The following is an 11,451-nucleotide window of genomic DNA, read 5'->3' as shown; positions in this document are numbered from 1 at the left end:
AAGATTATTCTTTTGTAGCCAATCTTTGAATTCTTTTTAGTGCCTGTGATGTGACTACCAGCTAATCTTTGCAGAGGCAACCTTTCACACTAGCAGATGGAATTCTTAACGTCTCAGTCTGAAGCATCTTGACTCTTGCATTTTGATTATACTGCTGGCTCAGGGCTTCTCAGAGAAAAGCAGGAAAATAAATAAATAGATACTGCTCAGTTGCCCACACACATACTGCTCAGTTGCCCACACACAAAAAAAAATGTGCCTGAGGAAGAAGAGGCTGTGTGACAGGATCTGTGGGAGTGGTGAGGAAGAATAATGGGGGTGGGACCAGAGATGTAGTCCAGGTAGGATTTTTTTTTTCTTTTTGAGACAGGGTCTTGCTATGAAGTTCAGGCTGGCCTTGAGTTCACTATGCAGTCCAAGCTGACCTCGAACTCATGGCGCTCCTCCTGCCTCTGGTCCAGAGTGCTGGCATTACAGGCGTGTGCCACCATGCCTGGTTTGGGCAGGATGTGATAGAAGTGGTAATTTTGGTTTTACTTGGAATGGAATGAGGAATAGTCATTTGGTGGATTTCCAGCAGAGGGTTGACATGAGCTGACTTACATTTTAGCAGGTTCATTCACAGGGTGAAGAGAATCTACCAGGTAGCGTCTTGGTTATATACTGAGGCCAGCTGCAGTAGCAAGAGCCAAGCAGAAGATGCAGGCCAGGCCTGTTTAGGGTGTGGCGGTCATAAGTCTTGCTATAGAGAGTGACAGCTGAGGACTCTTAGCCTCTCCCTGGAACTTACCCTTGTCTGAAGGTTGCTGCTTTTCCCCAGAATATTGTCCTCTTCTCTGAGGCACCCTGCAACCAAGGACTAGTTAAGCTGGGGGTATGAAGACTTGAAATAATGCTGAAGGGCCTCCCTATGGCCTCTGTTGCTACCACTTCACATTCGACCCTCTTCCTCTGCCCAGTCTGTGCCCCTCTCATCTCCTGAAGTCCTTTCAGGAGCAGTGTCTCATCAACCTCCTGTTTCAGAGTCTCTTTCTCAAGAACCCTGACTTCAGACAGTGAGTCTGATAAAATGTGACGAAGACATGATACTTCTCAACCTAAAACTCAGCCAGACTCCCCAGCTCTCTCTCAGACACCCAGTCATTACCAGGCCTCCCAGGCCCTTGAGTGGAGCCCTGTGCTCCTCTAGCCACACCCCCATTACCTTTTCCCCATTTGCTTTGCTCCAGAGCCACGCTGCCCCCTTCACTTTCTCATGAACAGGACAGCAACCTGGTTGTCTCAGGACTTTGCCCTTTGTTTCTTATGTTTTTCTTCCAGATAGTTTCACAATTCCGTCCCTCTCCTCTAAGGCAGCTGAAATGTCACCTTGCAAAGAGGCCTTTTCTGCGCTGCCAATTTAAAACCTTGAAACTTTGTAGGTGTTTCCAAAATATTTGTTAAATGACTAAATGCATGAGTGAATGAACTCTGGAACCCTTAACAAGTTGATTGCAGTAGAACCCATGGGCTGAGGTTGCCCGGGAATAGTCTGTAGAGCAAAGATGAAAGAGATGCCAGTGCCTGGGTGCGAGTAGAGGAAGAAGAATTGATAAAGGACATTGAGGCAAAGCTAGAATATAGGAAGAGGACAGGAGAAGGTATCAGATAATAAGGACTACGGCGGGGGTGAGAGGGCAGACAACTGTGTGCGGGCTGTCAGCATATGAAGCAGGAAGAAGAGACAGATGCATCTACAGATTCGATGGTGGAGTAGTTAGGGCACAAGGGACAGTACTTTGGGTTGAGGAGTGAATATGAAGTAATGGCATGGAAAAGGTACCTGTTATTTACTATTTGGAGAAGGTCCCTCATGAAGTTAGGGAAGGGAAAGAAAGGGAGCTAAAAGAGGCTCAGTTCAAAGCAGTGCATGTATTTAGGGGTGATAATAAAGCCTGACTGGGAAGTGTCAAAGGATGTGTGGAAAAAGCCAGTGACAATCGTATAATGCATCACCCAAATCAAGATTTTGTGAGAGAAGGGGAGCTGGACAAATGCAAACCTAGATGGTTACTGCCAACACAACGGGGATTTTTCTGCAAACCAGGACACCCTATTGGTCACCTATCCATGCCCAAGTTTCTATGCAAGTCATTCCTTTAAAATTTTTTATGCTTGTGGCATCTAATAGTTGTGCTCATTTTGGGGAATTGTTACACATATATTGCACATCTTGATCCTTTTACTTCCCCTTCCCCTCCCACCCTTCCTTTCTTCATCTATCCCCAGATTACCTTCCCATCTCCACAAAGTCTACTTACATGCTTCTTATCAGTTATCTTTTATTTTGCTCTTTAAATTATTTGTATTTTGGGTTTCTTGATATTTAACCTGTGTCTAATTTATTTCAATTAGCATTATGGTCTCAAGATGCCTGCTTAAGCAGCTATTTCTGACAGTAGGTGGCAGCAAAAAACATGCCTCTTTTTCCTGTTATTTGTTTTTTTGTTTTTAGCAATTCGGTGGCAACTAAGATTGGTAAATGTTAGCCACAGACACAAGCTCAAAAAGAGGACAGTTCAACTTAGATTTTACCATGAAAAAATTCATACTGCACATTTAATGAAAAGGAGTGTGTCTGCGGCTCCTCAAGAATAATTCTTCAGTAATTATAAAATATGCTGGTTGTGTTGTATTTTCAGAGTCGTTTTCCCTTTAGAAGATGTGATTCTGTTCTCTTCCTTATACAGAATAATTTCTATTAATTTTACCATTGCAGTTTCAGCACTGCACTGCTATTTGCACACATTTCTCATTCATATATATACATTTTCCATCAAGTCCAGTTTCAATAGATGTTGGAGGAACTTGGTATGAAGATTATATCTTTAAAAGCTACTACTCATGCTTATAAATTTCTTGTTCTCAAAGGTAGAACTATTCAAAGATAAAACATTTAGAAGTTTGGAATAGTGAAGTAAAAGCATATGCTATTTAGGCAATTTCAGGCAGAAACTAATTTCATAAGATTTAAAATTTAGAAAATATTGCAAGAGGAAAAATACCAAGGAAAATATTTTGTGCAGCTCCATTAGATATACCTATTAGATGTCACGAATAGATACAACTATTAGATGTCACGAAACCCAAGTTTGCCTTATTTCCTCCAGCAAGGAAAATACTTTCCCTGCTTAGGTCTCAGAATCCTAATCTGGGAAACAGAAGTCAAGGAGCATACTTCAGTGGGTTGCTTTGAATATTATCTTTTGGTTTTGTTTTGTTTCTAGTACCGGGAATCAAACTCATGACCTTGCGCTTGCCAGGCATGTGCTTTGCCACTGAGCTAAATCCCCAGCTCCTGTTTTGCATATTAAAAGAGAAAACATAAGGGTAAAGTGCATAAACGTTAATTTCCTTCCTGAAATGAGTACGAAGACTGAAAAATTATGCTTATGCCACCTTAACTCTTGGAAAAATATATTATAAAGATTAAGGAAAATAAATTAATTTTAACTATTACTTTCAAACAAAACAGAAATTTTAAAGTCTGGAACATGCCTTAATTTAGTAATTCTACAACCTTGCATGTCAGATCCCAATTATCCAGGTACTGCTTGAGATAGGGAGAAGTTGTTCTAATTTGATACTTTGTAATGTTTGGATTAGTCCCAGAACTCAGATTTCTGCAAGTCCTCTGGCTTTTTCCACTTAATGAACTATATTGGTCCTGTTACTTTCTTTGTTTCCACTTTCTCTGCTTATCAATGGAAAGGAAACACTACAAGCAATCTAGTGATCTCAACTGCTGCAAATATGCAGTTGGTCTCAGTCTTAGAGGGGTCATCCTCACATTGTGCCCTGTTGCATTATAGTGGTCACAGGTTCTGATGAGCTTTGGCCAGGTTGGAGTTTATGAAATCTAAACTCTATTAAAGTCACTGGTGGATTTGACAAATAAGCCAGAAGTATCCATTGTCTCTATAACACTGTGAAATGCCCACATCACTACCAGGAAGTTTTCCTGGCTCTCTGCTAATGTCACTGACACATGTGTTCATCAGGTGGTTGACTTTTCAGTCCTTGCACACTTCATTGGCTAGAGTTTGTGATGAACTTGAGAAATATAGAAGTATGGTGAGGAGGACTAGTGGGAGATGAGTGCTGGGAGATTAAGACTACTGGATGTGAAAAAAATCGGACACTAATTGCATCATTAAAGTGAAAAGTTTTCCAGCTTGGATAGCATTCCTTCATTCTTCTCTACAAACGTTTCTCATATGTCTTACCTATGTATGCCTGGGACCACCAAAGCTATAAATGAGAACAAAATTCTTTACAGAGTTCAATTCTAGTTGGGAAGGCACATAAAGAACAGCCTTCCTCAACTAGGCCCTTGTACTGTGGCATTTCTGGGTTGGACCCACCCAACCATGGACTGAAGCCCCCAAATCACAAGCCAAATCAAATCTCTCTGCAAGTTGTGTCAGGTATTTTGTCCCAGCAATGGGAAACCTGACTAATACTCTGAGAAGTAAAACACTTGGTAATTGTCAACACACTGAAGTAATCTGCTCTATGACATAGTTAAAAGTAGTTTCCATGTTGTAATAGGGAGTAGGGCTCTACAGTGTTGTTGTTGATGATGATGATGCTGATGCTGATAATGATAGTAAAAACTTAAAAAATTAAGACACCTGGTTCAGTGGCACATCCCTGTAATCCTAGCTACTTGGGAGGTTGAAGCAGGAGTACTACAAGCTTAAACCCAGCCTGAGCAATATAGTAAGATCTTGTCTCAAGAAAAAAAAAATTAAAGGGCTGGGGATGTACATCAGTGATAGAGCACCCATGGTTTTGGTGCCCAGTACACACATACACACAGGCAAAAGAAAGAAATTGCTCTAATGAGTAAGATTTATTTATTTATTTTGAGTAAGATTTAAAACCTAACATTTGGACTCTTCCTAATTTTCTCATTTGTTATTAACTGGCTTTGAACACCACAGTCCAACTCTAAGTATACACTAAACTCTTTCTAGGAGAGATGTCAGAGTTTCCCACTTTTGCTTATTTGAAGAATTTCTAAAAAGACTGTTTCTTAATATTCCTTTTAACTATCTTATCTATAACATCAGACATTTCTCATTCTTCACAACCACACATTTCCTAAATCAAAAAGTCTTATAACTTAATCCTCTTAGAGTGATTTAGGGCTATATCTCCTCCTCTCCTCTGATTTTTGTCATCTTCTTCCCGCTGTTCATTCTGGACCTGGAGATGTGTTAGGAATCTTGGTTTTAGGAGATCAAAGAAAAAGTAAAATAAGTTTCTCCCATATGCTTATCTTTTGTTTAGGTTTAAAATCAGCATTATTTTTATATTTGCCCAAGATACATCATTAAAAAAAACTTCAAAGCTTTTAGACTAAATGTGTGCTGAGAAATCTTGCTCTGAATTGCAGAGAAAATTAATTTCAAATGTTGGCAGAGAGGATGGCATTAGATTTTCAAAATGATGTTATATTAATTCAGCAAGAATATCTTAGAGCCATTCTGAGTCAGAGGATAGGATGATATTTTGATCTTAAAAGATAAAAGGGCAATTCCAAGTAGCTAATTATGCATATGGTTCATTACACATGTTGGTAAAAATATTAGGATTAGTTTCTTCTATGAGATCAGGGCCAGATTTCACTCTTCACTCTATTAAACAGTTTTTTCTTCTGGCTTATACACAATAAGTTAAGTATATCTTCTCCCTGATAAACTCCCTGATGTTGGGGAACAAAAGCCCATAATGATCTTCTGAGGTGATGCAACGGAATGCCCCAACGACCTTATTTGATCTTAATAAGTGGAAACAGGATTTCACATGACATAAAAAGATCTGGTTTGGAATCCTGACTTGGACACTTGTTAAAACTATGACTTTGGATAAGCTACTTAACTGAGCCTCAGTTTCCTTGTCCACAAAATGTGAAAAATAATGACAGCCTCATCGGGTTTTTAAAATAAATAAACCCAATACTAGATGTGGAAGTAGTTGGTATTAGCAGCTGCTTAGAAAATGTTAGTCTCCTCTGTGAGGCTAGAGGAATAAAGAGATAACCGGTGGATCCATTAGCTATTGCAGCACAAAACTACACCCAGACTTGGGGCCAAAACTCAGTTTTCATTCCTGCTCATGTATCTGGTACAGAAGGAACAGTTGTTGCCCAGGATACATCCTTCTTATGGCAGAGGCACAAGGACAGGAAGGTTGAGCAAAAGCACATGAGATGTCTTCCTGCCCAGACTCAGAGCTGGGTGACATCGCTTCTGCTCATAGGCCATGAAAAACAGCAGGTGGTGCAATGAAATAGGAGACACCTGCAGCAGGAAGAGCTGAGTAGTCACATGGCAAAGGGTACAAAGACGGGGGTGAGGATTGGGAACAACATGTGGTCTCTCAGAGGAGTGCACAAAGCTGGTGGATGTGACAGTCAGGGCACTGGGCCCTGTCCAGTTCAGCCTAATAAAATGAGGACTTGGAGAGCATGAGAGAGGTGTGTGTTGGAATGGAGAGGGTGAGGTGAAGGGTTTGCCATTTCACATTCGCAAACCCTGGAACAGAGAGGCCAGCGAGGGTTGCCACAGTATTGTGCCCTGTGCACTGTCGGGCAAGGTGAGTGATGACAAGGGAACTGACCTCTTTGCTATAACCTGTGTGTCACCTGACGGTACAAACAGGTGGAGGGATCTTCTGCTTCATGAGGGTCAGTGAACTGCCAATGAGTGGACACACAGATGTTAAGTTCTCCCTGATCCCTAGGTTTGCGCGGGAGGAGCTCCGATGTGATTCAAGAGAAGACATGAGCTTCTGGAGACGTGGATATGGCCACTTTGGGGAGAGGAGGCATGTCCAGCAGAAGGGAAAGGGCCACCACTCCTGCCGGACTTGGGCCGTAGCTGCTCCCAGGAGTGGAGGGCTCACGCCTGACATTTGTGTGGGTCTGCTGCTCAGGAGTGTTCGGTTCTCCAAAGGCAAACAGGAAGGTGGAGAGACTCATGAGAAAAGAGACTGTGTGCTGGGCCTGCTTCTGCTCATTTTGGCCCCATAGACACTGTCTACACATCTGCCATGTGACAGGAACATTTCTGGAGGAGTCACAGCAAGGGCCTGTGGGGACGGGACTCAACTAACACAAGACAATGCGCTCAGCAAGGCAGGGTCACTGGAAATCTGGTGCTCTAGAACCCGTGGGATGTGGGAAGGCTGAGCAGGTCTTGGCAGGAGAAGTGAGACCACAAAGGCAGACTGAGCCTGAGCGCCAACTCCTAGAAGAGAAATGCTGCATGCTGTCCCAAGGCTTCTAGTCTTACTAACCCCAACAGGGCCCCAGACAGTGCTGTGGCTGTGAGCTCCAACTGGTGCGAGGAGCTCCGAGCTATGAGGCAGGCACTTGACCAGGGAGAGCATGAGGAAAAGGCATGTACATGAGAGGAGAAGCAGAGGACCAGTGTCCCAAAAGGCCATTGAGAGAAGAGGGAGAGGGATGAATAGTGGTGTGTCGAGCCACAGGCTAGGATGCAAGGGGTGGGGAATTTGTGACTTCCAAGGGATCCGGATAACTTTTGCCTCAACCTACCATACAGCCTTGGCATGACTATGCATTTATAGCTCAGAACTGACTTCACTGCATCTCTATCATCTTTGTCCTTGAGTCCTCAGTGTAGCTGGAAATTCATTCTGCTAAGACATTTTCCTGCCTTTGAATCCCCGCTCCTCCCCTCACCGTGGTGATTAACCCATTGCAGACCCAGAGCATACAGCTCTTCTCGTAGTGCTCTACAGATGGTCATATCCCTCCACACCATTCTATTGTGACTTTGTAATTGGTTAAACATTTTACTAAAATATGCTTCTGGGGGCCGGTTCTGAGGACTGAACCTGAGGCCTTCACACTGAGCTATATCTTTAGCCTTTTTTATTTTTTATTTTGAGGCAGTCTTGCTAAATTGCTAAGTTGCCCAGCCAGGGCTTGAATTTGTGAGCCTCCTGCCTCAGACTCTCAGAGTGCTGGAATCACAGGCATGTATCACCATGCCCTGCTAAAAATATGCTGCTTTTCAATTTAATTCAACAAAGGGTTCTGATGTCCTCTTTTTGGTCCAGACATTGAGGCAGACCCTGAACTATTGTGGAGTGGACAGACATAGTGCCCACTGTGGTTAGGCTGTGTATGGGGATGGGCACAGTACATGGCATGGACTTGTGCAGAACAGGTAAAGGTGGAGCTCCCCAGATGCAGGACCCCCCACAGCACCCAGGGCTCAGCCCACACAAGTAAAGGTCCCTGCTCCAGGAGACCACTAACTTTGTCATAGTTGTTAAGATAAATACAGTGAAACCCTGAGGATATAATGGAGTCTTCTTTGTTCCCCTTCACGTCTCTATTCCCTCTCTTTCCCTCAGGGTCACCCACCATAGTGAATCTGGGATATGTCCTGTTCTGTGTCTGTATACTTTTTTTTTGTATGTGTGGTACTGAGGATTGAATCCAGAAGTGTTCTACCATTGAGCTAATCCTCAGCCCTTATTATTTTAATTTTAAGACAGGGTCTCACTCATTTGCCCAGGCCAGACTAGAACTTGTGATCCTCCTGCCTCAGTTTCCAGAGTAGCTGAGATTACCTGCATGCACTACCACACCTAACTTCCCTTTCTTGCTGACGTATCCAGGCCCAGCAGTCAGTCCAACCCTGATACAACCTGCTCTTCTCTTCTTGCTTAGGCGCAGTCAGAAGGGTGCTCCCGGCCCCTGCCACTCACTTTCGTCTTGCAATTCTTCCTAAAAGAGGTGACACTGTAGTTGAGAAATTGGACTTTGAAGTCGGATTCCCAGGGTTCACATTCCTGCCCCTCCATTTACCAATGGTATGACTAGGAACTCAAGCCAGTGACCTAACTGGGTAAGCACAGCAGGCTATTGAATTTCTGAGATCTTTATAGCTTGATGATGCTGGCACCTTGATTTTTTTTTTTTCTTTTATCTTTTTGAGACAGGGTCTTGCTATGTAGTTCAGGCTGGCCTTGAACTCCCTGTGTAGCCCAGGCTGGCCTCTGACTGGCAGTGATCCTCCTGCCTCAGCCTTCCAAGTGTTGGGATTACAGGCGTGTGCCATCATGCACGGCTTGATGTTTACATTTTGAGATTGGCCTTGGTAGAAGCATTTACTCCACGGTGATTGGTAAGTGCTGCAGATCTGTGCCCGTCCCCTTTCTAATCTACCAGCGCATCACAGCTCAGTTCCTCATCTAAAGAATGGTAGCAGTTACAGTGTGTGCCTCACAGGGAGCTCTGTGACAGTTAAGTGAAGTATTTGTCACTGTACATGGAAAGTACTTGGGGGCCTTGGGCTGCTCTGGGTGCCTCACTCTTATTTTCCACTGTCCAGGGCCTTCCTGTTTCACGTGTCCTCGTCTGCCACGACTTGAAACACAAGACCAGCCAGATCTAGCACTTGCAGTCATGGTAAAAATTTAAAAAAACCACTTAGTTGACTAGGGCCTTAAAACAATGAGCTCAAAATTGATAGGAAATGTGTGGTTTTCATACTGTTTGAGGTAGATAATGATGACACATATTATAAAATTAGAATTATTCTAAATCTAGGACTGATTACCTTTGTTGTACACATTTCATCTGGCTGGATGTTTAGAGAGAATTTCTTCTTTGAAATTCCTATTTTTCTTCTCCCGATTAAGGCTAAGACTGCAAAGATAGTTTATTATAGCATTTGGTGAGTCAGTAAACAAATATGTTCTAAAAATGTAAATAGCTGTGTTGAAGTAAAACATGTGCCAAAATTTCACATTAATTATATGCAAATTAATAAAGGCTTTGGTGGGCAAATAAACGCTTGGTAATATATTGCTGTAATGTGGGTGCTAAAAATATAGTACCTAATATAAATATATGACTCAATGTGATCACAAATGAATTAATCAGTTATGTGTATTTAAATAGAAATATTATACTGGTAGAGTTTAGCTCAGTGTGCTCTTAGATGAGTCCATTTATTCTCGACTGGTTTGTGGGGCTTTATTTTCTAATAAATATATTCACAATTACTGGAGTATGTGTAGCCTCAAGTAAGTTTATCAGCATTTAAACAACAGGAAGTGGAGGTGTCACTAACACATAACCGGTCACACAGGCATCACAGACCTGCAGCTGGGTGACTGACTTGACCCTTCCATCATAAAGCTTAGGAGTTCACGCTTCAGCAACAAGTGACAGATGCTGGATGACGTGTGAAAAATACCAACAATGAAGATTTGGGCTTGAAGGACCTGGTAACCTATGTCCTGGGTGGAGGAGGTGGGACTTGGTGATTGCTGCAGCCTCTGCCCACAGATGGACGCTCTGTCAGCCTCTGGGAGTTCTCTCCCTTGCTGCAGCAAACCTTTCCCTGTTGGGTCTGACCTCAGGGACAAGGCTCAGGTTAACTGGTAATCGGTGCTGTCTCCGCCTGAGGCGGAGGGCACTCCTAGAGGATGCAAGCCTGTCCCCTGGAGAAGGTTTCTCTATTGTCCGCCCATTTCTTCAGATCTCTGGAGATGGGATTCCAGAGTCCCTGACAGCCTGTTCCAACCCATGCTCAAGTAGCTGTGGCCACATAGGAAGAGTTCTGTTCCTACTCTTCCCAGTGAGGCCGTCTGGGAAGTGGTGGCTGTCGCCCTGGCTGAGGATCTGCTATGTTCTCACCACAGCCCATCTCCTGTTCTCCTTATGAGGCTTCTGCCCTGAAGTTCCCAGGCTGGCGCTCTTGGTCACTATGTGACCAGTTTGTGGGACTGGGCTTCCGCTGTGGTCTCCACCCCCAGTTCCTTTCCAGTGCATTGCAGCGCTCCCTACTTGTCACGTGACTCCAGATCCATCATGACTCCTGGGCTTGGCTCTCTGACTCTGTCCAGTGGTGAGTCCCAGGCACTTGAAGCTTTGTTGGGGTGCTTGTTTCCAAGTCCTGTGCTCCTCTGGCATGGCTGCCAGCCTGCCAGATCCTTCAGCACCTTGCTCCATGACATCCCAAACACCTCCAGCCTCCTGTTCAGCACTCATTCTTTCCATTTGAACCCTGGTGTCCGCCATTACAAAGTGGTTAGGAGCCATGGTCTGGCACGAGACTTCCTGTGTGCCAGCTTTGCCTGTCACTGCTTGTGTGGTGTGGTGGAGAGGGGGCCCAGCCTGTGGTCTCTTGAGGCAGCATGGATTCAAAACTGTCAGAGCGGAGACTAAAGGTAACAGATGGAAAGTCAGCTCACCACAAACAGACAGCAGTCCTCGAATCAAGTGCCAGTCAGCAGAGACATGCAGTGGTCTGCTCCTTTGGGTGAATACTGTGGTCCCCTCACAGGGGCGGTCAAATACGTTAACCTCCTTCAAACCGCTATGATCACTGTCCCTGCAAACAGCAATTGTAAGTATAG

The sequence above is a fragment of the Chinchilla lanigera genome, unplaced genomic scaffold (genome assembly GCF_000276665.1).
Source record: "Chinchilla lanigera isolate Chin_1 unplaced genomic scaffold, ChiLan1.0 scaffold00091, whole genome shotgun sequence".
NCBI lineage: Eukaryota > Metazoa > Chordata > Mammalia > Rodentia > Chinchillidae > Chinchilla > Chinchilla lanigera.
The sequence above is the reverse complement of the archived record's forward strand: the minus strand, read 5'-3'. Positions refer to the sequence as shown.